Source organism: Protopterus annectens, chromosome 4.part1 (assembly GCF_019279795.1).
Source record: "Protopterus annectens isolate FY-2018-M chromosome 4.part1, PAN1.0, whole genome shotgun sequence".
NCBI classification, from domain to species: domain Eukaryota; kingdom Metazoa; phylum Chordata; order Ceratodontiformes; family Protopteridae; genus Protopterus; species Protopterus annectens.
In genome coordinates, this window is record NC_056734.1 from 32,549,383 (window position 1) to 32,572,255 (window position 22,873).

Consider the following 22,873-nt stretch of genomic DNA (forward strand, 5'->3'; position numbering starts at 1 on the left):
TATGCTTATATTCTATTGCAGATCGTATCTGACTCAATAGCTCATTTATATCAAACCCTCTATATTTTGTAATTGATACAAAGACTTTGCAATAAAATATAATAATTATAATAACATCCTAGTTTTAACTTAGCTGGTATTTAACACAAATTTCAAATGAATGCAGTGAGAATTATATAATTATCAAAACTTTCCATATCAACTTTTGCTGAGTACATTATAACATTGTATAGGAATTGTGAGGAGCAAGAGGGAGATGCCTCTAATAATTCTGAGCCTTATCATGTCCTGCCATTCACCTGAGTAAGAGGTTCTTCATATTTCCCTATTATATCTTCTTACTATTGTATACCCACACACACACACACACACACACACACACACACACACACACACACACACACACACAGAAAAAAAATAATTTTGGTCTGTCTATGTTACTGCATAAATCTTCAGCAACTTATATATGTGTAACTTCTGTGGTTTGAATCAATAGATTTGCACATATCCATACAGTTAGCATGCAGTTGGATAAAGTGTGTATATATATATATATATATATATATATATATATATATATATATATATATATATATATATATATATATATATATATATCTAAATACTTTAAACACAAAAGTGCCATTGTATCTTTTTCTTTTTCCTTTTTACTTATCATAGTGCGAATTTATATACCAAAATCACAGCATAATTTCATTTTGCTTTTATTGAACAGCTTCAGCTTACGCTGGCAGTTCTAGACATTAGAGGCATTATATACAACTTTCTCTACCTATTAGGTTAAATAACATGTTATTTTCATATTCAAAATGCTTTAGTAAATAATCTTGCAAACAAAAACATTTGCAATACGTTTTTCTGCTCAATTTTGAGTGGGTTTGCATTTCTGAAGCTTGGAAAAGCCTGTACAGTCTGTTGTGAAGTCCAGCTACTGAAATCCGGTATCCTTTCCATCACATAACATCACACAGTGATGACAAACCTTCAAAGGTCACACAGTTCTTTCCTTCACGCTGTAAATCAATAGGAGAGCCACTGTGTGCAAGAAAACAGCTGTATTGTGCTCGAGACTCTAAGTAAGCGAAGCTTTTGAACATTCTGGCAGTAAAAAATGTCTCAATGGTAGTATTAGCAAGATTTGTGCATCTGGATAAGAAAAAAGGGAACTGAACATGCACAATCATCATGCTGATGGTAAGAAGGGAAGCTATTATACCAATGGTACCTGCCACAGCCAATCCAACAGTGCCCACTATATTAATAAATACACTACAAAAGCACTATGGTTTTAAACATATTGAATCAGTTGTAAGCATAAAACACCAATTTCTCTACATTCTACCATTAATTTCTGTATAATACAATAAAGACAAATCTGTCTGCACTTTAAGGACTACATTTTTACTGCCTCCCCTTTTATGTAACCCACGGTGTGTATCACCATTAAATAGAAGGTATAAGTTATTACTTTCCCCTCCTAACAGTAGTTTTACTAAGTGGATATTGTGTCCTCAGGGTATTATATACTTTATTTCTTTATTGGTTTTAATCTACATAAGGCACAATTGATATATATAGAAAGTTGTCAATGTAACAACAGACCTTAGTGTCTATAGATGCTACTAATCAAGTAATAAGCAACTATATGCAGATTACCAGCCTATGAACCTATAAACAGCCTGTTCATATAAATTTCTATTTTTATAATTACTAGAGAAGAGGAAGAAAAAAAAGATATATATAAAGAAGAAGATTTTTACCTTTACCTTAGGGTTTGTTTGTTTGTTTTTATAACATTTAGATAAATTTTGTCAGATGAATAATATTACATGCAAGAATTAGTAGACTTAATTCCCTTTTAGTTTTTTTATTGGTTTTGTCATTTGTAAATAGTTTGCCATTGATAGCTTGTCTTTTCAGACTTGGAAGTGAAATATCCATATCTTCTATTTTGTCTAACAGTTTTTGCTTCTTCGAGGTTGTTGAATATTTTTTTACCTTCGGAGAGAGTAATCCTTATTCTTGCAGGGAATAAGATCTGAACTTTCGTATCAGCCTTTTTCAAACTTTTTATTTGAGGGACACATTCTTTTCTTTTTGTTATTGTAGTGGAAGTATAGTCATTATCAAACCTTATATTTTTCCCATTGAGTTGTATTGGATTTCCTGACCAAGCTGTTCTCAGTACTAGGCCTTTGCCCTATGTGGCTAAAAACTTTACTATTATAGATCTCACTGCAGCTGGATTCTTGGAGAGAGATGTGTTGGATAGAGACCTGTGAGTCCTCTCAATCCCGAATGAGAAGTATTCAGGAAGGTTTAATATTTTGGGCAGCCATTCATTTAAAAACAGGACCATATTACTTCCTTCCATTTTTTCGGGTACCCCATATATTCTAATATTGCCCCTTCTTGACCTGTACTCCAGATCTTCTACTTTATCTAGTAAATTGTTGTTTTGGTTTAGAAGGAATTCTATATGAGTGTTATTTTCCATCTGTTTCCCACCAATGTCATTTACAGTTTCTTCTATGGCTGCTATTTGTTCAGAATGTTTAGTAATAATTTCTTTCAAGTCTTCTGTTTGTTTCTTACTTTCATTTTTCATGCTCTCCATGATTTATTGTATGAAGTTTTTTTTTTTTCATGGAACTGTCTTAAGGAGAGTCTCTTTTATGACTCGTAGTTATATCTAGTTGTATTATGCTGCAGAACTTTTGACAGATTTCTTGATAGAAGTCTTTGAAAACTCAGATGTCTTCTTTGTAAATAATCCACAACATCAAGAAATCTAACTTATGAGAAAAAACACTTTGAAGTTTTTTTTAAATTAGAACATAAAAATCCTGTCAGAAATAATTTTTACAGGCAGAGCATCAGAAGAGTACTGCTATCACCTTGGCATTTTAGCCACACACCCTCACATTATCTTTTTGAATAACCTTAATGCATCCAGTAAATATTACAATATTTTTATAACTGCACTACTGTGTGATTGTAAAACGCAATAGTTATGTGACTCCTACTGTGGCTCCATTGCAATTTATACAGTGATAGAGTGAAATTTATATTTGCTTTGAAATGTACCTCCATTTTAGTGTGCAGACCCTGATACAGTATATACAAAGATTAGAAATCAGGAACTCTATAAAATGACTTAACTAATGTATTATAGATTAATGCTTCTAGAGTTAAGATTTTTGTAACTTTTGGCAGCACATAATCTTTTTTTTGCATCACTTGAAAATGGCTCCTTGTTATATCATGCAATAAAGTGAAAGGAAATGTAAAATATGGACACTGCAACAATAAAACTGTTGGAAGTTCCTGTAGAGGTCGACAATCACTATTAAGCATTCATTAAACAGTTATCTGACATAAACTTATCTCTAGCTAGATAAATACAGGCATAGATATAGATATAGATATAGATATAGATATAGATATAGATATAGATATAGATATAGATATCTGCTTTATTCCCACGAAAGCTGAATCAGTTGAATACAATTTGCGTGAACCATAACAAGTGAAACGTGAATACGTCGAATGCACTAAACCATGAAATTCAAAATCTCGATCTCTCATAGTTGGTCAACCCCACCGCCCACAACATACTACCTACCGAAACACAATAAAAAACAACATATGCACACATGAACCAAAACCCTACTTTTAACCCTAAAGTAAAGCACCAAAGCCCTACTTCTAACCCTACACTAAACCCTACATACACAACTATCTATGCACTATCCTTAACCCCTCCCTAACGCTAAGGTCCATAACTACCGCACACTTACCCTACTGAGCTATCCTCAAACAAACTAAATATTCCACACACATACACTCAACAAAACTCTACACTAAACCTTACATATATTACCTATCTATTCACTTACCTTAACCCGCACCCTAACCCAAAATTCTGTAACTATCACACACTTACCTTACGGAGCTATTCCGCAGATGGGCCAATTATTAAAATTCGATATTTCCACTTTCACGGTTCAGTGCGTTTAAAGTACTCATGTTTCGCTCGTTATGTGTCGCGCGAATTGTATTTGACTGATTCGGCTTTTGCAGGAATAAAGTAGACCCTAGCTATAGATATAGAAATACAGATAGATATACAGCCAGAGTCAAGAAAACCTTCACAGTGCATTTATACTGTGTGCACATCATGGCATGACACATACACACATTAGCGCAACATTTTGTGATTCAGTATACAATGTGCACCATCGTACAAACAAGGTAGACACAGTAGCATGCTAATTATAACATAAACAGCTGAATTGTATGCTAATCAACAAATCCAAGATGGAGGAACTATTCAACAAAATATAAAGCATCCATGTAGACTCATTGCTGGTTTTCCATGTGAATTCCAAATCCTATTGGAATACTGCAGCCATGGAAAGGCGTCTATACAGAAATAATGTTAGGGGTGGCTGTTGCTTTAATTCATGTATATGTGCAACAGGCTGAAGTCTATGCTGCTGCTGCAGCTCCCAATTGAACAAGGCCAAGCAGGAGAACAGTTTTCAGGCCCCATTTAACTTATCATAACCTACATGATGTGGAAATTGTAGAACACTACAGGGTGGACAGAGACACACTACAGGAACTCTGCAACCTCTGTCATCTCAACTCAGATATAGGGCAAACCAAGAGGAACCCATCCCAGTGGAGACAAAGGTATGTGCAACACTTAGAACCTTAGCTACAGATACCTTTCAGAGGCAAACAGGGGATATGCTGAGGGTGTGACAGGCATCAGCATCAAGGATCCATCAATTTCTGAATAATATGATGCTCCAGCATGCCGGTGACCACATATATTTTCCCCATATCCCTGAGGATAGGGTCAGAAATATGCAGGAGTTCTACCATGTAGCACACATGAAGTACCTTGAAGTAGATTGCATACATATAGAAATTAAGGCACCACCATGGGAACAGGAAAGGCTCTACATAAATAGAAAGGGCTTCCACTTTATTAACTGTCAAGTTGTGTGTAATGCCAAGACAATCATCTTTAACATGCTTGCTGGCAACCCTGGCAGTTACCATGGCTCACATATCTGGCACACCTCCCAGCTGTATCAGATGTTTGCCAGGGGGGATATGCCACAGCGTAATTTACTGGAGGATGCAGGATATTCACTGGAACCATGGCTGATATCATCCATCAGAAATGTACACACACCCACTGAAGAACGCCATAATGATGGATACACTCAAACCAGAAATATCACAGAGCATGTGTTTGGGCTGCTGAAGTCATGGTTCTGGCACCTAGATACATCTGGGTGAGCCCTGCAGTACAATCCACAGACATGCAGTGAAATATTCACAGTAAGTGCCATGCTGCACAACATCATACTGAGAAAACAGCTTCAGCAGTGTCAACAAGATGAAGGAGCACACATCCCACCACCAATGCCAAGGTCACTACAGCCACGCACAGATATGGAGTGAGAGGGGAAACCAGCAGCTGTTGTGGGCATAGGCAGACATAGGAATGCTCAATATGCCCTTGCATTGTCTAAAAGACAACACATAGCACACTCCCTCACCCCCTAAGGGCCTAAAACCTTCCTGCTATGCACATACATATGCTAACATTGATGCCAGGCAACTGTCACAATCTTTACCTCCCCCACATATTGGTTATGTACTGCTTGCATTAGACAGAGTCACCCTGAACTAAAAAATGTTGCAACTGCTACATTTACAAGGTAAGTATTGAACCTGGAGTGTATTGTGTAATAATATGAATGACTGGAATATCCTTGCATTTTGTTACTTGGTAGTGTAAGCAAGTAAAAGGTGGGGGATTTATACAGTAATGACCATAACATGTGACAACAGAGACTTATTTGGCTTATTTGTGTCCATTAGTAAGTAGAAGGCCTACGGCACCAAAGATTCACACAGTCATTCCTCTCGAAAGTACTGATGGTTACTGTATGCCCTCAGTTTAGCACCATATCTTTGTACTGGAAAATCATTAAAGAGAGAAGTTAGAAAGTAGTGATACACATTGTAGTTTCTGACTTACAACCTTCACATGATCATTCACAATAAAGTTGGGAAATTGTGATGCTATCAACTGTTAACTTTCTAAGACCAATATAAGTCAAAGTACAATTGCCAGTTCAACATCACAAATGCAGATATACTAAGCATTAAGTCAGCTAAGCAAACTGTGCATCAGGCACAAAGCTTATGTATCCCTGAATCCAAGAGATACAGAACAGGGATATGGCATAGTTATCTTCACTTGCACAGGGTGTTATGTGGGGGCAGGAGGCCTAGGCTGAAACAAAAGTATGTTGAGTGTGTGTGAGTAAGAAAGAGAAGAAGGCAGACATTTGGATAAACCAACAAATGGCCAGTGAGACAAAATGAGTTTTAAGCTGCATGGCTGATCCATATAACTGGTGTGTGTGTGTGTGTGTGTGTGTGTGTGTGTGTGTGTGTGTGTGTGTGTGTGTGTGTGTGTGTGTGTGTGTGTGTGTGTGTGTAGGGGGTCCTCCAGGTAAAACCGGTGTGTGAGTGTCTGCATGAATACAGCCAAGCTCTGTGCTAGCTATTTGTCTTGGTATGTTTGGTAGGTGTGAGGTGTGCATGATAGAGGTGGCATTTCATTGTTATTGTCCCCAACCACAAGAATTAGCTCACCAGGAGTTGCACTGGCACATCCACACTCATGGTCAGATACACAGCCACTACCTGAATATGACTGATGTCTGCTAGGTGAGTTCCCTTCATGAGGATGCCGAGAAACAAGACCCCATAGCCTGTCATGTCAAGGTGTGGACAGCACACCCACTGAGGGAGCAGTGGAAGTACTGCCACTATAGGACTGTAATTGGGCATGGCCACATTAGCTAACTGTAGATGATGTGGCTGACCTACACCCATGAGGATGCCATTCCCCTCCCCACAGACATTCCATCACAGACACCACTCTTTCCATCAGAGACACCCATCGTTCCAATGTGTCATTCATCTGATCCATTGAATCAGCAACACTGTGGAGGCAGTCATGCTGTGCCACATCTACAACACTAAGCATTTCTCTGGAGCACCTATGAGACTGTTCCTGTGCCTCCATGATGGCTGTAAACATACATTGAGTGGCATGGGAGAGACACTTGGATCAGGAGGAGGATGGACAGCAGGCCTCCTCCGAGCACCTCTAACAACCTTCCTGAGTGGCACCTCACACACACTCTGGCTACAGCCAGAGTCAGCAGGCAGGGAAGCCACAGTAACCACACTTCCCCAATCAATTGCCTCGCTCGCCACCTGTGCAGTATCTGAGGGCTCACATGAATGGATAGGCATAGGCCTACTGGCTGTGTCCAATGGAATTGCAGGGGATGGCTGTATGTAAACCTCAGGGTCAGATTCAACCACTGCACCCCCACCCCGACTGTGCCTCTGTTTGGCCATCATCATCATCATCAGAGTCTGCTGATACACTGACATCAGATGGTAGAAGTCCCACACTTCCACTGTCAGGATCACATGTGATAATAAGAAACAAATACAGGAACAATGAATACCTAAACTACTATACTCCAATATATGCTAACAAACTAACAGTAGTGCCACTATTACATATAGCACAAAAATACACACAACAGTCCTGACATCAACATCACACATTAAAATATTTCTTTAAATTGTGCATCAGTGCTGACGTAAAAACATTTGGTTTACCATCTGTAGATATGTGTATCCTCTTCAAGTCAGATGGTTATGGAAAAAGATAAGCAAAGGGTAAGGACAACATCATCACAATTAACAGTAACCCATGAGGTAATACTTTTAAGCCTTTATTTATCCAGTAACTATACTTTTAAGAAGAACTTGGATGACAACTCCAACCTAAGGTAATCAATAAGAATGTGTTGCTAACTTTAGCAATCTTCAAGCCCCCCCCCAAAAAAAAAATATTGTGAAATAGAAATAACATATTGTTTTCAATTGTTTTACTATACAACTGTATTCAACAATTGAGATACCAATGCCTACTTGGAAGCTCTTCCTGGAACATGCTTGCTGCCCCTTAAACTGTTGCACCAATGTCAAGTACATGCTGTTCTGCACTTTTCTGGGAGCTGTCTGGATCCCTGACAGTGGAAAATAGCTCTTCATTTGGTGTTAGTGGTGGTTCTATAGCAGGTCCGCCCAGTACCCATTTGATCATGGACCAATCCAGCTGCTCTCCACCATGTAGATGTGATCATGTCAGTGGCCCTATGGTGCACCTGCTCATATGTCTGGCCATGGCTACCCACGACATTAACATCACCAACAATCTGCTGCCAAATCTGCATTCTGTGTGACATATCTCCCTCCCCCCTTTCAAGCAGAAAGGCACTTACTCGCCTAAAAATATTGACAATAACTTGGTTTTCAGAATCAGGGAAGGGTGGTCTTCAAGGATTGAGAAGCCTGGATGGCATAATCCTAGGTGTCCTAGAAGACAACAGAAGGATAATACACATAAGTATCTCATAATTACAAAATAACTGTTCCCAGATAAAACAGAATAGGTATCATCTCAGTATTACCCACTGGAGAAACATGAAACAGTCCAGAGATTTGAAATACAAATGACAGACTGGATGCATAAAAAGGAGAGTAACTATAACAAGATATCCTTGTATTTGCCATAACACAAGTGCAGCTTTGCTTCTCCCTAAAAGAAAAAAGAGCAGGCAAATGACATATTTTGCTAGCAAACCATCTTTGAAATGCTAAAAGTGCTATCAGATGAAATTTCCTTGAAACATGTCTACAGATTTATCACAGAACATTCCATTTTATTGCCAATCATGTATACCTGTGAAATGCCTTGACAAACATGCTCACAGCATCAGTACACTTCTAACTAATGTATACAGATAAAAGTGTAAATGCCTTTGCTTCAGATTTTTCTTAATTGCATTCCAGCATATGCAGCATGTAGCTGACAAAATGCAAGCATGCCTTCTCAAGTTAAGTAACCTTCTGTGCAGATATATCCTAAAGTAATAGTCTCTGTTCTGTGTTCTCCACATAAACAAGTCTCCTCACCTTCAGTTTTCCTAGCTAAATAGTTACCTTCTTATATGGTGTAGATTAAGGGCTGTTAGCACAGTTAAGATGCACAAGGTGTGAACTGATTAGAATTGCTGAATCCCAAATACCTGGCTCCATCTAGGAGATGTAAACATAGAGCAGGCACTCCCTCAGTGTTTGTTTTTAATATATTGCAACTGTGAATGATTACTGGTTGGGAGAAGGAAAACACAACATCACTTCAGAGTGCCTACATCCAGTGGGTGTGCCAAGTTAGACTTACAAAGTGTTAGCTGTAAGGTTGGAGATGTAAATAAGCAGCACACAATTCACAGGTTCCGTTCATTAACATCCAACCTCCCCTTAATTTGTCAACAGCTGCATATGATATTATTTCCATTTAATATCTTCACACATTTTAAGGCCAATGATATAGAATGGCTTACAGACTGCATGTCTCATATTACAGATCAGAGAAGAATGATAAACAATCAGAGAGAGATAAGAGAGAGCTGTATATTTGTAAGCAATAATTATAACTGGTTGTGTGATCACTTAGTGCACTACATCAAAAATAATAAATGTACAAATAACAATTGTATGGTTTCATATTACTAGAGATGATGTTGTAGTTGGTTATACTGTATTCAAAATGATTTCAGTTCCTTGCTGCAATACTGCAAAGCTTTTTATGTGGCAAAGAGGAATAAGGCACCCTTCCTGTCTTCTGAAGGTTTATTGGAGTGAGTTCAAATCCAGATCTATGTAGATATGTAGGTATATTTCATGTAGACCAACATTTTCTATTGTGTATGTCATAGATTGATTTTCCTAATTTCAACTATTTGTCCCTTGTTTCTTTTTCTTCTTTTCTTTCTTTTTTTTTGGGGGGGTGGTGTTTGCCTGATACAGGGTTTAGCACAATCACTGGAAATGTAGGAAATGAATGTCAGGTTTGGTTGTGCTAATCTCATTTGCCTGAAGTGCAGCACTGCACACACTGGACAACTGGATCACCCAGGAAGTAGACAGAACACCTGCAGGCAGGACCCAAATAGCCAAAACAGAAACTGGATGCATTCAATGAATTCTGTTGAGCACCGCATAAATCCGCTAAGTGGCATTGCATGCCAGTTAACACAGAGACCTTAATGGTGATTAGTAAACTAGGGAATGTCATGTAACTTGTCTTGTGGCAGCAGGTGTAAGCATAGGGCTGAAGTACAGATGGTTTTGGGTTTTAATATGGGGTGTGCAATAGACAAGTCTTATGCCAACATTCTTGTTGCAACAGGTATAAGTGTAGGACTGTCATACATATGGTCCTGGGTTCTAATACAGGATATTAAATGTAGTTTTACTGTTGTTCCACTTCCCATTATATTCACTCTCACTTATAGCACTTTAGATAGTGGAATGATATGAATTATATGTACGAGGGATGAGACACCATTATTGTGTTTCCGTAGGTTCATAGGTTCATAGGTATGTACTAGGCTATTGGCATTGGGGCCAATATAAGCCTAGCTAAAAAGGTTCCCTGGCTTTCACCACCCAAGAAAATTATTCTCCTATGCCCGTCAAGCAATGCCACAGAAGTGATCCCAGGGGGTGAATTTTCTATTTCCCATCCAGTCGTCAAGATTTTTCTTAAAGATGGCCAATGAGGAGCTTTGCTTGACATGAATGGGTAGTTTGTTCCAGAGTATGGGAAGTCTCTTGGACAGGAATCTATCCCTCCAGCAAGTTCTGTTAACTGTGGTGACAAGGTTTAGGTCCCTGGAGCATGCAGTTTGGAGAGACTGGGATTTCTTTAAGTGTAGCATGTCCAACAGCTCTGGGTTTGACATAGCTTTGTATGTTAGGGAGAGATCGCCTCTGAGTAGGTGATATGTGACAGACTAGAGCTGGAGTTTTTTTGAGATAGTCTGCATATGGCATCTGTTTGAGAATGACAATCCTCTTAATGAGGTATTTCTGCAGCCTTTCCAATTGTTGTAGGTGTCTTGTGAGATACATGCCAATCATGGCATTGTACTCTATAATGGGTCTGATGAGGGATGAGTTGAGAGGAACAAGGACTTCCTTTTTACTAGAGGAGAACCCATTTGTGATGAGGTGTGACATGTAAAAGGACTTCCTGACTACTGTGGCAATGTGATTATCAAAGGAGAGACTACTGTCAACCTGTGTCCTGAGGTCTCATCACACTTTCAGTGTTTAGTGAGCTACCACCTATGTAGTAGTTCATGGGTACTGAGTTTTTCCCAAAGGGGATGACAATCCACTTCTTGGCATTGAGCTTGAGGCCATGACTTTGACACCAAGCATCTGTCTCTGTGATGCCTTTTTGTAGAATGTCTACATCATTAGGTGATTCTATTATGGCTCCCAGTTTGCAGTCATCTTTGAACTTTGTTAGCCAAAGACATTCTGTGTTGCCCTGCACTTCAGAAAAGTAGATGCCGAACAGGAGAGGACCCAGGTTCGAACTCTGTGGTACTCCACTTGTCGCTGGTCTGAAGTCGGACTTGGAGTCGGCTACTTTTACTGTGTGGGTTCTGTCAGTGATCCAGTTGGCCACCCATCTTGTGACATAGGGATTTATGCCCAGTTTAGTGAGTTTATCTATAATTCCAGAGTGGGGGATGGTATTGAAAGCCTTGACAGGGTCAAGATAGGCTGTGTGCACTATCTTGCCTTCATCTATGGCTCTAGTGACTGCTTCAAAGAAGTCAATCAGGTTTAATAGACATGATCTACCTTTTACAAACCCGAACTGAGTGGGGTCCAGAGTTTGGAGGTTACCTATGTCTTTGTTAGTAAGCTCCAAAATTATATGATCCATGGCCTTGCAGACCTGGTTTGTCAGGCTAATGGGGCGGTAGTTTCCGGGGTCCGTGGTGGCACCCCTTTGTGGAGTGGGACAACCGTCGCTGTGCTTTTCAGATGTATGACTGACAGTATACTGTGTACTACAGTTCTGTAAGTATAATTCTGCCATCTGGACTTGCATGGGTTTCACAATTTCCTAAGACACATCCACAACTGGATCTATATCCACTATTCTTATCAGGTCACATACATACATACATACATGTGTAACAGCTGATACTGTTGCATGTATTTATGCATGATTCCTGTCTGTTTGAGCAGCACTTCTTCTGTGGCAAAGACAGAAAATCAATTCTGTGGAAAAAATGTTTTGTCTCACATGCCTAGGTTTGAATCCCATGATGTAAGAATCAATTTTTGCAGTGCATAAAGGTAAAATAAAATGTGCTAGGTCATTACATTTATGTCCCAGTGCATGTCTACAAACCTAATTCACATATCAGTTACCTTCCAATTTCCAATTTATATTTCCAGGTTACATCAATAGATACTACTCAAACTAAGGCCAAGTGTCAAACTAACCTTCCAATTGCAATTATTTAATTCTTTCCTGCTTTGCACTACTGCTGTGCACTTAACATTGAGCAAACACATCAGTCAGGTTTGTGTACTACCAGTAAATGTGATAACTGGAACTGACAGGAAATTATCAGTCTCCATTGCTCCAATTCTGCTGATAGACATGGCTTGTGTTAGTGGGGAAGGTACCAGGATTGGGGCACAGAGTTTGCGTGCCCATAGGATATTTATTGGACTCTTGCTAAAGCACCACAGCCAATGGCTTCTGCAGGGGGACTATTCTGGTTCGCAGTACAAGTCTGAGGCATAGAACAGTTTGGCTCAGCTGTATCCAGTGCCACTGGCATCCCCCACACAGGAGAACAATGTAGGTATCATTTTAATGACCTACAGAGGAGAAAATGGAATACTGTTAACTGTTGGTTGGAGAAATTTGTGAATGTGGACATCCCACAGCTGTGTGAGTATGAAATAAAGAGAGTACTTGTAAGACTTAGAAAGCTTAATATAGGCAAGACTGGTATGCATATTGGTCTTCTATTCTTTTCTGTTTTTCCCCCAGCTGATAGGGAGCATGGATTGAATGTCCAGGCCCATGTTGCTCAATTGGAGAGTCTGAGGGAAGCAATTGGTATTTATGCAGTAGAAGAGGAGTATTAATATAGCATTACATGTTAAAGATAGCTTTTTTTGGTATTTTATAGAGTTGTATCAAATTGAGCATGCATATCCCAACTGTAAATGCAATGATGCATGCATTAATCTGTAGCATATATCAATTGTAAAAGTCCAATATTAGACTGTAGTCAGAGGTTGTGGGTTCAAATACCACAATTCACAACTATACAATGCTATTTCTTCAGTAATATATACATTAAATTAAAAACTCTATACCAGTGGCACAAATGCCCTGCTGTAAACTGTAATCTGTATAATCGGAACACACATATGTGCAATATATGCACATTTCATAGGAACTTACTAGGTTGTTGGCCCTGAGACCCTTACAAGCCAAGCCAAGAACCTAGCCCATGTTCCAACAAGTCAGCACCCAATGTCCAGCAGGGACACAGGTGGAATCCCAGTGGTGTATTTTCTCTTCCCCATCCAGTTATCCAGGTTCCGTTTAAAAAGTGTTAATGAGGTAATCTTCTTGCCATGGAGAAGGAGTCTATTCCATAGAAGGAGAAGTCTCTGGGACACAAATCTGTTACATCAACAAGTCCTATTGATTTCACAGACCAGGTTGAGGTTGCGCATGAGGGTTACTCCAGTGGAACTTGACTTGCAGATATGCAGCAGTCTCATGAAGACGGGGTCTGAGATTGCTTTGTATGACAGACAGAGGTCAGCTCTGAGGAGTCTGTATGAGACTAAGTAGAGGGACATGGCTTTTAGCTTATCTGTGTAGGGTAGATGTTTGAGACCCTGGATTCTCCTGGTGAGGAACTTCATTGGTCTCTCTGGCTGCTGCATGTGCTTTGTGAGGTACATGCCAAAAGGGGCTTTGCATTCAATAATGGGTCTTATAAGGGAAGAACACAGGATGTTATGACCTCCTTGTTTCTGGATGAGATACCCTTACTATTGAGGTGGGGCATGCAGAAAGCTTTCTGTTCAATGGAGGCAATATGGTGGTCAAAAGTCAGTTTGTTATCAACCTGGGTGACCAAGTCCCTCACAACTGATTGTGTGCTTAGGACCTTGTTATTAATGTGATAATTTCTGTGGACATCACTCTCCCTAAAGGGGATGATCATGTATTTTTTGGCATTCAGTTTGAGGCCATGTTTCTGGCACCAGTTATTTGTTTAGGTGAGACCCTCTTGGAGGATGTCCATATCACTAGGGGAAATGATGACAGTGCCGAGTTTGCAGTCATCTGCAAAATTGGTCAGCCACAGTCTACTGGTTCTGGCCTTCCCAAACAGTAGAGGCCCAAAGATGATCTGTGGGGTACACCACTCTTATGGATCTGCCGCTTGAGGTGGCTTCCCCAATTTTGACTAGGTGGGTTCTATCAGTGAGTCAGTTTGCTAACCATTTGGTAACATATGGATTGATGTCTAGTTGAGAAAGTATATCTACTATACCTGAGTGGTGTATACTATCAAAGGCTTTGGCCAGGTCAAAGTAGGTGGTGTGCACCATCTTCCCCTCATCCACGGCTTTGGTGAATGTCTCACAGAAGTCAACCAAATTTAATTTAACAGGCATGACTTTCTCTTGATGAAACCAAACTGTGTGAGATCAAGTGTTTGGAAGTTGCCAATGTCCTTGTTAATGAGATCCATGATAATCCTTTCCATGGCCTTGCAGATCAGGCTAATTAGGCTGATGGATCTATAATTTCCTGTATCGGTGGATGCTCCAGCTTTGTGTAAAGGGATGACAGTGGCTGTCCTCCACTCAGCTGGGATGAAGTTGGTACTCAGGCTTTGGTGGAATAAGTTGCCTAATGGTGCTGCACATTCCTGCCTGAGTTCATGTAGGATGCAGCCTGGGATGTTACCGGGTCCCAAGGAGGCTGTATTTTTTGCCTTTGGGAGGGCTGTGATGACTTGCTTCCTAGAAATATAGGGAGGGGGCAGGTGTGGGGATGTCCTGATTTACTGATGAGGGGTACAGAGGGGGTGAAGTTTTCACTGAATCTGTCTGCCAGAAGGCTGGCTATATCTGCAGTGTTTGTGTATGTGGTGTCCTTGACCACCAGTTTTGAGCAGATCTAAGTGCTTCCTTTGATATTCCAGACATATGTGAAGAAGGTTTTATGAATGTCTTTAGCAGATGTGGCCAGTTTGGACTCAAAGTTTGCTTTGGAGGATTTCACTAGTGCTCTTATTTGCTTGTTCAGGCTAAGGAGAGATTGCTTCCAATTAGACACTTGCTCAATCTTGGTCCAGGACAGCATTTTTTCCCCTTTTATTATAGAGTTTATTTATTGCAGATGTCCATCAGACAGGTTTACTCTTCCTTGAGGAGGAGGATTTTAGCCTGTCGGGTATTCCTGATTCCATGCAGCTATATAAATGCTCGTATAGTACTTTGATGTAGACTTGAACATATGTGCCAGTTTCTATGGTAGGAGAGGGGGCTGAGAAACTGTTTATACCATCCCTCAGGAGGTTGTAATCAGCTTTGGAAAACTTTTTTTAACCCTAGCTGGAGAAGGGTCAGGGGAGATGATGACTTTGAAAGTGTTCGCTTTGTGGTCGGATCTTACCAGTGAGGATAACACTGTAGGTATGCTGCAGTGGTTACTGATGTTGGTTAAAACCAAGTCCAAGATATTATGACCTCTTCTGGGGGTGCTGCCCAGCTGAGCCAAGGCATTTACATTGATGAAATCAAGGAATCTCTGGGCATTTGTGCTTTGGCATGAGTAGTTCTTCCAAACAATGGTTGGGTAGTTAAATTCGCCCAGGATCAAAGCAACGTGTTGAATTTTGATAGATTCAAAGATGTACAGATAGGTGGAGTGAGCATATTGAGTAAAAGTTGGGGGCCTGTAGCTAGCTATGATTTGAATAGGCATCTTGTCAATGGTTAACTGCACCTGGAGTGTCTCCTGTGTGTCATAATGTTTGACCAGCTTGGAAGTGTGTATGTCTTTAATATATATTACAACTCCACCTCCTTTTGCTTTGCTGCCCATGGTTTGGGGTCTGGATGTATGATAGGATGAGTAACATGGCATGGTTGGGGTGCTCTCTGCAGCTTTGAACCAGGTTTCTGTGACTTCACAAATGTCAGCATCTTACAGGATTAAAAATGCTTGCAATGAGTGCAGTTTCATGTTTAGACATCTAGTGTTAAGCAACATGACCTTTAATTTGTGTTTTGATTAAATTTTTTTGTTGCTAGTTTTGATCCCATGGCATTGCCTAAAAAAAGGCACTATTGGGGGTGGGCAAGAACCTTTGCCAGAAGCCTGAAGCCCAAGGGAAACAGATGCAGGCCATCTCTGGCAAAGCATCGTGGTCTGTTGATCATGTCTTCCCATGCTGTCAGGTACTGAATCCCCTTGGAATGACACCAGAAACTAAGCCAATTGTTAAATTCAATCATTTTATTTTTCAAGGATTACTTTCAGCAATCTGTAGCATAGTGTGCATCTGTTAGGAGGTATGCTTAAATGCAACACTAAGATAAAATAGTTGTATAATTGTATTAATGCATTGTATGTTACATATGATGGTACTAATTTTATCTCTTTTTTTCTTTCACCCCACTCTTATCTCTCTTTTTTTCATTTTCTAGTATGTGTTGTCAAAATGTCTCCATGCCATCCATGTCTACCACATCACTAAATGCTCCACAGCACAGTGAGGTAGGCCACCCCAGTGAATCAGCCTGCCTCTGCTCCACTGGCTCCAGCACTAACTCCCAGCACATCTGGCAGACAACCTTGCAGGATTGTCTCTGCTGCCCCTACACTACCTGTGCCCTCAAGTAGTATTTCCCTGGAAGCTGGTGCAGTGGTACCTTCCACAAGCAGTGGTGGAGGCAATGAATTCATCACCTGGGATGGTGCTAAGGGTCGTGCACTGCACCACTGGTGTATGCCTATGCCAGATGGAGAGGCTGCTCTCCCTCATGGTCCTTAGCAGGACGGGGATGAGTAAGCATCAACCACTCCAGGCACCAGCAGAGTAAGGTGACATTAATGACAGTCCAGTGGGTGAGGACTCCATTCTCACTGTCTTCAAGCTTGATGGGCATGGGCCTGGGTTATCTCCTCCATTACCCCAATCATAGCATCACTCAAACTTTTGTGTCCATCACCATCCCTGTCTCTTCTCTCATTTGTCTTGTATGTTAGAAAATGCTTCCCTGCTTACCCAACTTACCTCACCCAGACATGCCTATGTCCCTTTCCCAAAATTCCTCTTTTACTGAAATAAAAAAAGGTTTAGGGTGATGAAGCGCCAGCTCACTATGGTGCACTATGCCTCACAACAGTGCAGTGGTATAGCTGTTAACACTGTCACCTCACAGCAAGAGGTTCTCCAGTTTCATTCTTGATTCTTGGCTGGGGTGCCTTCTGTGTGGAGTCTACATGCCCTCTCTGCATTCGTGTGAGTTTTCTCCAGGTGCACCAGTGTCTTCCCACATTCATTCCAAAGACATTCATCTGGAACATTTCTCTGTGGACCTCTGCTGAAAATGGGCTCTGTCCCAGTTGGACTTTCCTGGAAAACAAATGTTAAATAAATAAATAAATAAATAAAATAAATGGGCATCTGTTACACACACAAAAAAAAAAATCATCCTATTCATAACTCTCCATTTTCCACACATGTCTTCTTGACACACTTGATTCAGTCTAATTGGCTATATGACATGATTGCATTGTGGTCACCCCTCTTTGTGGAAGTAACAGTCCAAATTCAGTTAATATTCTGCACATATTTTCAGTTTATGCTGTTAAAGAAATGGCTAGCAATAGTTATTTCCTATCTCCCTACTGCACATTCCTGTATTGCTTTCCCTTTTTTGTTCTGCTGCTTGCTCCCCATTTCACCACTTTCCTATCTACCCTATTTTAATACCTTTAGTCACACACAACACACATAAGTAGCCAAAAAAAGCAATGGATGCCTTCACTTTTTGGGCTGCATGTTTGGGCACGGGTGCTCATCTCCTACCAATGCTCAACAATAGGGAGTGGCAGCAAAATGCTGTGGTTACCCCCTCACAATGCCACTTAACTGACTGTGCTATGCCAACACACAGCGACATATGAACTATAAAGAATTCATGTAATTTCATTATCAATGTTTATTTAAAGGTATTAGATACACCTGGATTTGAACGCAGGATCATCTGGGTCCAAAAAGAAATGTGTTAATGCATTTACACATGCTGCCACAGAGCCAGGTAAGAAACATGTGTGTTTCATAGATTCAGTACTAACTCTCAGGCATTAGCAAAGTGGCTCACATTTGCACACTGCTTACCTACATGCAAACATGAATAGTATTGGAAATGTGTATCTCGCATGCACAAATACTTTGCCAACCATCACACAAACCCGCTGCTTAACTCGCTATGGAAAAGTAAATATTAGCATGTATTACTGATATTTACTGTTCATTTACTGACTATGACATGAAATTACATGTGGAAATAGAACAGACTGAAGTTCCTATCTACCAATATGTGACATATTTACGATACAGCCATGTGTTTCCTCCTCCCAAACACTGCAACTCTGTTGTCTCAGTACTTTTATTTCACACATATATCACCTACACAACAGAAATTAATATCAAATGTTGTGTGATATGTAATGCACATCAATCTGGTAACATGCACAACTTAAACTATTGACCCATAAGCCTAAAAAGCCTTATCTGCAAATCTGGAGAAGGAATCAGCATGGACCTTATCCACAAGGACATAGATGGCCTTCAACACAATTGATCTGACCCATTTTGGTTTTGTCAAGGATAGATCTTGCTTATTAATCCTAGTGGAATTTTTTGATAGTGAGTCCAGAGAACTATATGAGGGATAACTGGACAAACAACCTATGGTGAGTTATTCAAGGCCTTTAACACTATCTCCATTCATGTATCATATAGAAAATCTCCCATCTGGGAATTAACCCATACATTACTAGACAGATAGCCAACTGACTCACTGACAGAACACACACTATCAAAGTTGGGGTCTGCACCTCCACCAATAGACCACTACCCAGTGGAATATACAAAGATCTGTGCTGGGCCCTTGACTGTTTGGAGACTATTTATCTAAAGCCCATGCAAAGGTAAATGGCCTGTAGTTTACCAGGTTTGCAGATGACTGTTAACTGGATGCAGTCATATAGACTAACCCGATGATGGTGACATATTACAGAAGGTGCTGACACAGACAACTGACTGGTGCCAAACTCATGGACTGAGCCTTGAAGCAGACAATGCCTCATTTTCCCCTTTGACAATGAAGTGCACATTCTAATTATGATATGCATATCACCAGTCTAAGTTCAAACACAGTGTTGTGAGACTTGGGAAAACATGTTGATAGCAATCTACACTTCAATCACTATGTGTCCATAGTGGCAAGACATGCATTCTACATTCATTTTGTGCAGGCCTCCCAACGTATTCTTTCCAACATGGCCTGCTAATGTCATCCACTATAAGATGACCTGCAGTCCCGCAGAAGTGAGACTTGTGCCATGGCACTTGCGTAAAACACTGAGTTTTGTAGTCTGTATACTTAGACAGGTAAGGTTTCTATTCTCACTGCAGTCAAGTGTATGTGTGTGTTTCCTTGTAATCTTTCTTAACATCACAGAGAGCCTTTTACACCAGCATGTGGAACACTGTTCTTGCTGTATTTTCCTCAACAAACACTGTTGTTGTCATGAGCTATAAAGTGTTTTCTGAGACACTCCAAGTCAGACTTGAGCTATGGACCTTTCCTTAAATACAAAGGTCTGTAGTCTGTGTATTTAGGTAGGTAGGGGTTCTATTCTGACTGCAGTCAACTGGGTCTGTGTAATTGTGCTCTGGCTTGGCATTACAGAGAGCCTTTTACTCCAGCATATGGGATACTGTTATTACCATATTCTCCTCAACAGACACTACTGATGTAATAACCTATATCTGGTTTGTGGATATGCACTGTTCTCACTAGGGCAGGGTCAGAGACTGGCCTAGAGGCCAGGCAGTAGTCATCTCATCCTATATGATATAGATTACAGTGACATGGCTTTCAGTCTATCCAGATACATCATGGCATGGTTTGTAGACCCTGTGTTTTCTTGATGAGAAAGCCTTGTGGTCTCTCCATCTGCTGCATGTGTCTGGTGAGGGACAAGCAAAACAGAGAATTATACTTTATTAGTGTTCTGATGAGTTTGGACTACAGTGTTGTCATGCAGTCCTAAGATCTGAATACAATGGCATGACGTATGGTATACACAACTCAGGCTTTCAATGCCAGTGTAGACACTTGGTAGTCAGAGTTTAGATTAATATCTATGTGTTCCCTGTGCTTGCATCACTGGGTTTTAGCATAGGAAGACTATTGTCAATACTGTAATTAGCATGGAATTCCATTTTTCAGAAAAACAAAATAAAGACACATGTCTGCATTTATTTGTAGATCATTTGGCTTTGTTACCAATCATTTGTCCGTGTTACTTCCTGATGTACTATGTTATCATCATTGCTGAACTCAATGATTGCATCCAATATGCAAGAATCAGCAAACCTGTTAAGCCAAAGGCCATATACCTTAGCCTGCACTGTCAAGAAATAGAGTTAAAACAGTAAAGGGCCAAACACAGATCCCTGGGGCACAACAGTGAGGATAGCTCTATTGGTACAGGTTGAGTCACCAACTATCAAAGTATGTATTCTGTTGGTGAGCTAATTGATTACCCATGTAGTGATGTAGGGGTTAATCCCCATTTGGGAGAGTTTCTCCATGATAGCTGCATGGGGGATTGTGTCAAAACCCTTGGCCAGATCATGATAGGCAGTATGCACTGTCTTACTTTCATCCAGGCCAATCACGCAGAATCAATAGGCTGTGACAACATCACAGATCACCTATGGTGTGACTCAACAAATACACCTCCCTGATATGGTTGAATACATACTTCAACACACCCTCCACATGGGCTATGTTCCCATAGAAGGGTATACATCAACATGCATCCATCTGAGTTGGGGGGACAGCACTTGATCCTTGCATATACTGACACATTGTGACTCTCCTCAACTGTAAGGTAGACCAACATTTCATTGTGGACCTTTTCTAAATGGACACTAGTGATATCCTGGCTATGTGCAACAGACCCATGTGAGTTGATAATGCTACATCATACCTGTTACATCTGATAGATGTCCTCAAAGAAGTCATCAAGGGCATGCATGATGACAACACTATCATCTTGTGGAACTTGACCAGGCCAAGGCATTTGACACAAATCCACACTGAGGTATTCAATAATCAGCACTGTCAGATGTGGCCATAAACAGCTATATCACCAAGTGGGTAGACCAGTGTATCACATATGTGGAATCTCACTATATTGAAATGTGTGAAGTGACCTGTATCTCAGGTCCCGTGATCAGGTCTGTACATCAGGGCTGTCTGCTAGGCCCTTTCCCGTCCTTTATTCAAGTGATGGACATCAGAGTTGACATACACATCCTGTGTCCAAACAGCTGCCTGAAGGACTACAGATTGTGGGCAATCATTGACTTCAACTGTGATATTAGTGTAGTACAGACAGTATCAACACATACCAAAGATTTCTGCCACAGCCATGACAACACCTGCAATGGCAAGAAAACAAGGAGGATTTGTTAAGTCAGGAAAACAAACACACAACCCAAGTATAATGCGGACATCGCACCTTATAATCAGACCAGTAGTTTTTTTTTTCTTTTTTAATGCTGTCCATGAGCCTTTACTAGTGTCCCACTTGTTGGAGTCCTCTGCTGAGATTATACTCATATTCAGACAAATCAGTTTGCACAGCTTCACAATATGCACCCTACCATAATTGTATGTCAGATCCCTGATATATGCTTTCTGCATTATTCATGTATGGATTCTTATGTCATACAGACATCCTTCCCACTGTTATGTTACCTTGTGTGGCAGTCACATAATTCACACTTTCACTGTGCAGTCCCTACTGTACCGTATAGATATGTGATTGTTGTTGCTGCTACAACCATCTTCCATTGGCATGCCATCATCCTTTGTACATTAGGTTGCTTTACCTGTTCTCTTTCCATCCCCGGGATTCATGAACCTTGCGCCAGGCGCCAGCATAGCGTCGGCGTTATAAAGACAAATATGGCCACCGAGCGATTCAGGTATGAAGCAATCCCACGTGCACTACCGGCGTGCGCCGGACCTGCGCCGCCCCCGGCGTAGGTATGCTAATCACACTGTGTGCGGTATTGCACCATGCAAATGAAGGCAAATAGCGATTCACGAAGTGGGGCATGCGTAGCGTAAGGGCACGGCAATGTAAACCGAAAAAAAACGGTTTACATTTACCCAAACATGACCAAGGAGTAACGGAAGGCTGTCAACGTCAGGTATCATACAGGTGCAATATGCCAAAGGCGAAGGCACCGAGAATGTCCAAAGAAAACATGCACAAACTGTAAATAATGACAAAATGTCATGCGTAGAAACCACAGCAGAACCCCGGATATGTGTACAGAAGGTGCAAAGCAATGAAATAATATGACAATGTCCTAAAAGAGCTGTATAATACACATCAGCTGTACAGCCACCACACACCATAGTATGTATGGAAAGCCCAACCCTAGCGCAAGGGTTGTCAAGGAGTGGTGGGAGTGTTGGCGCGATA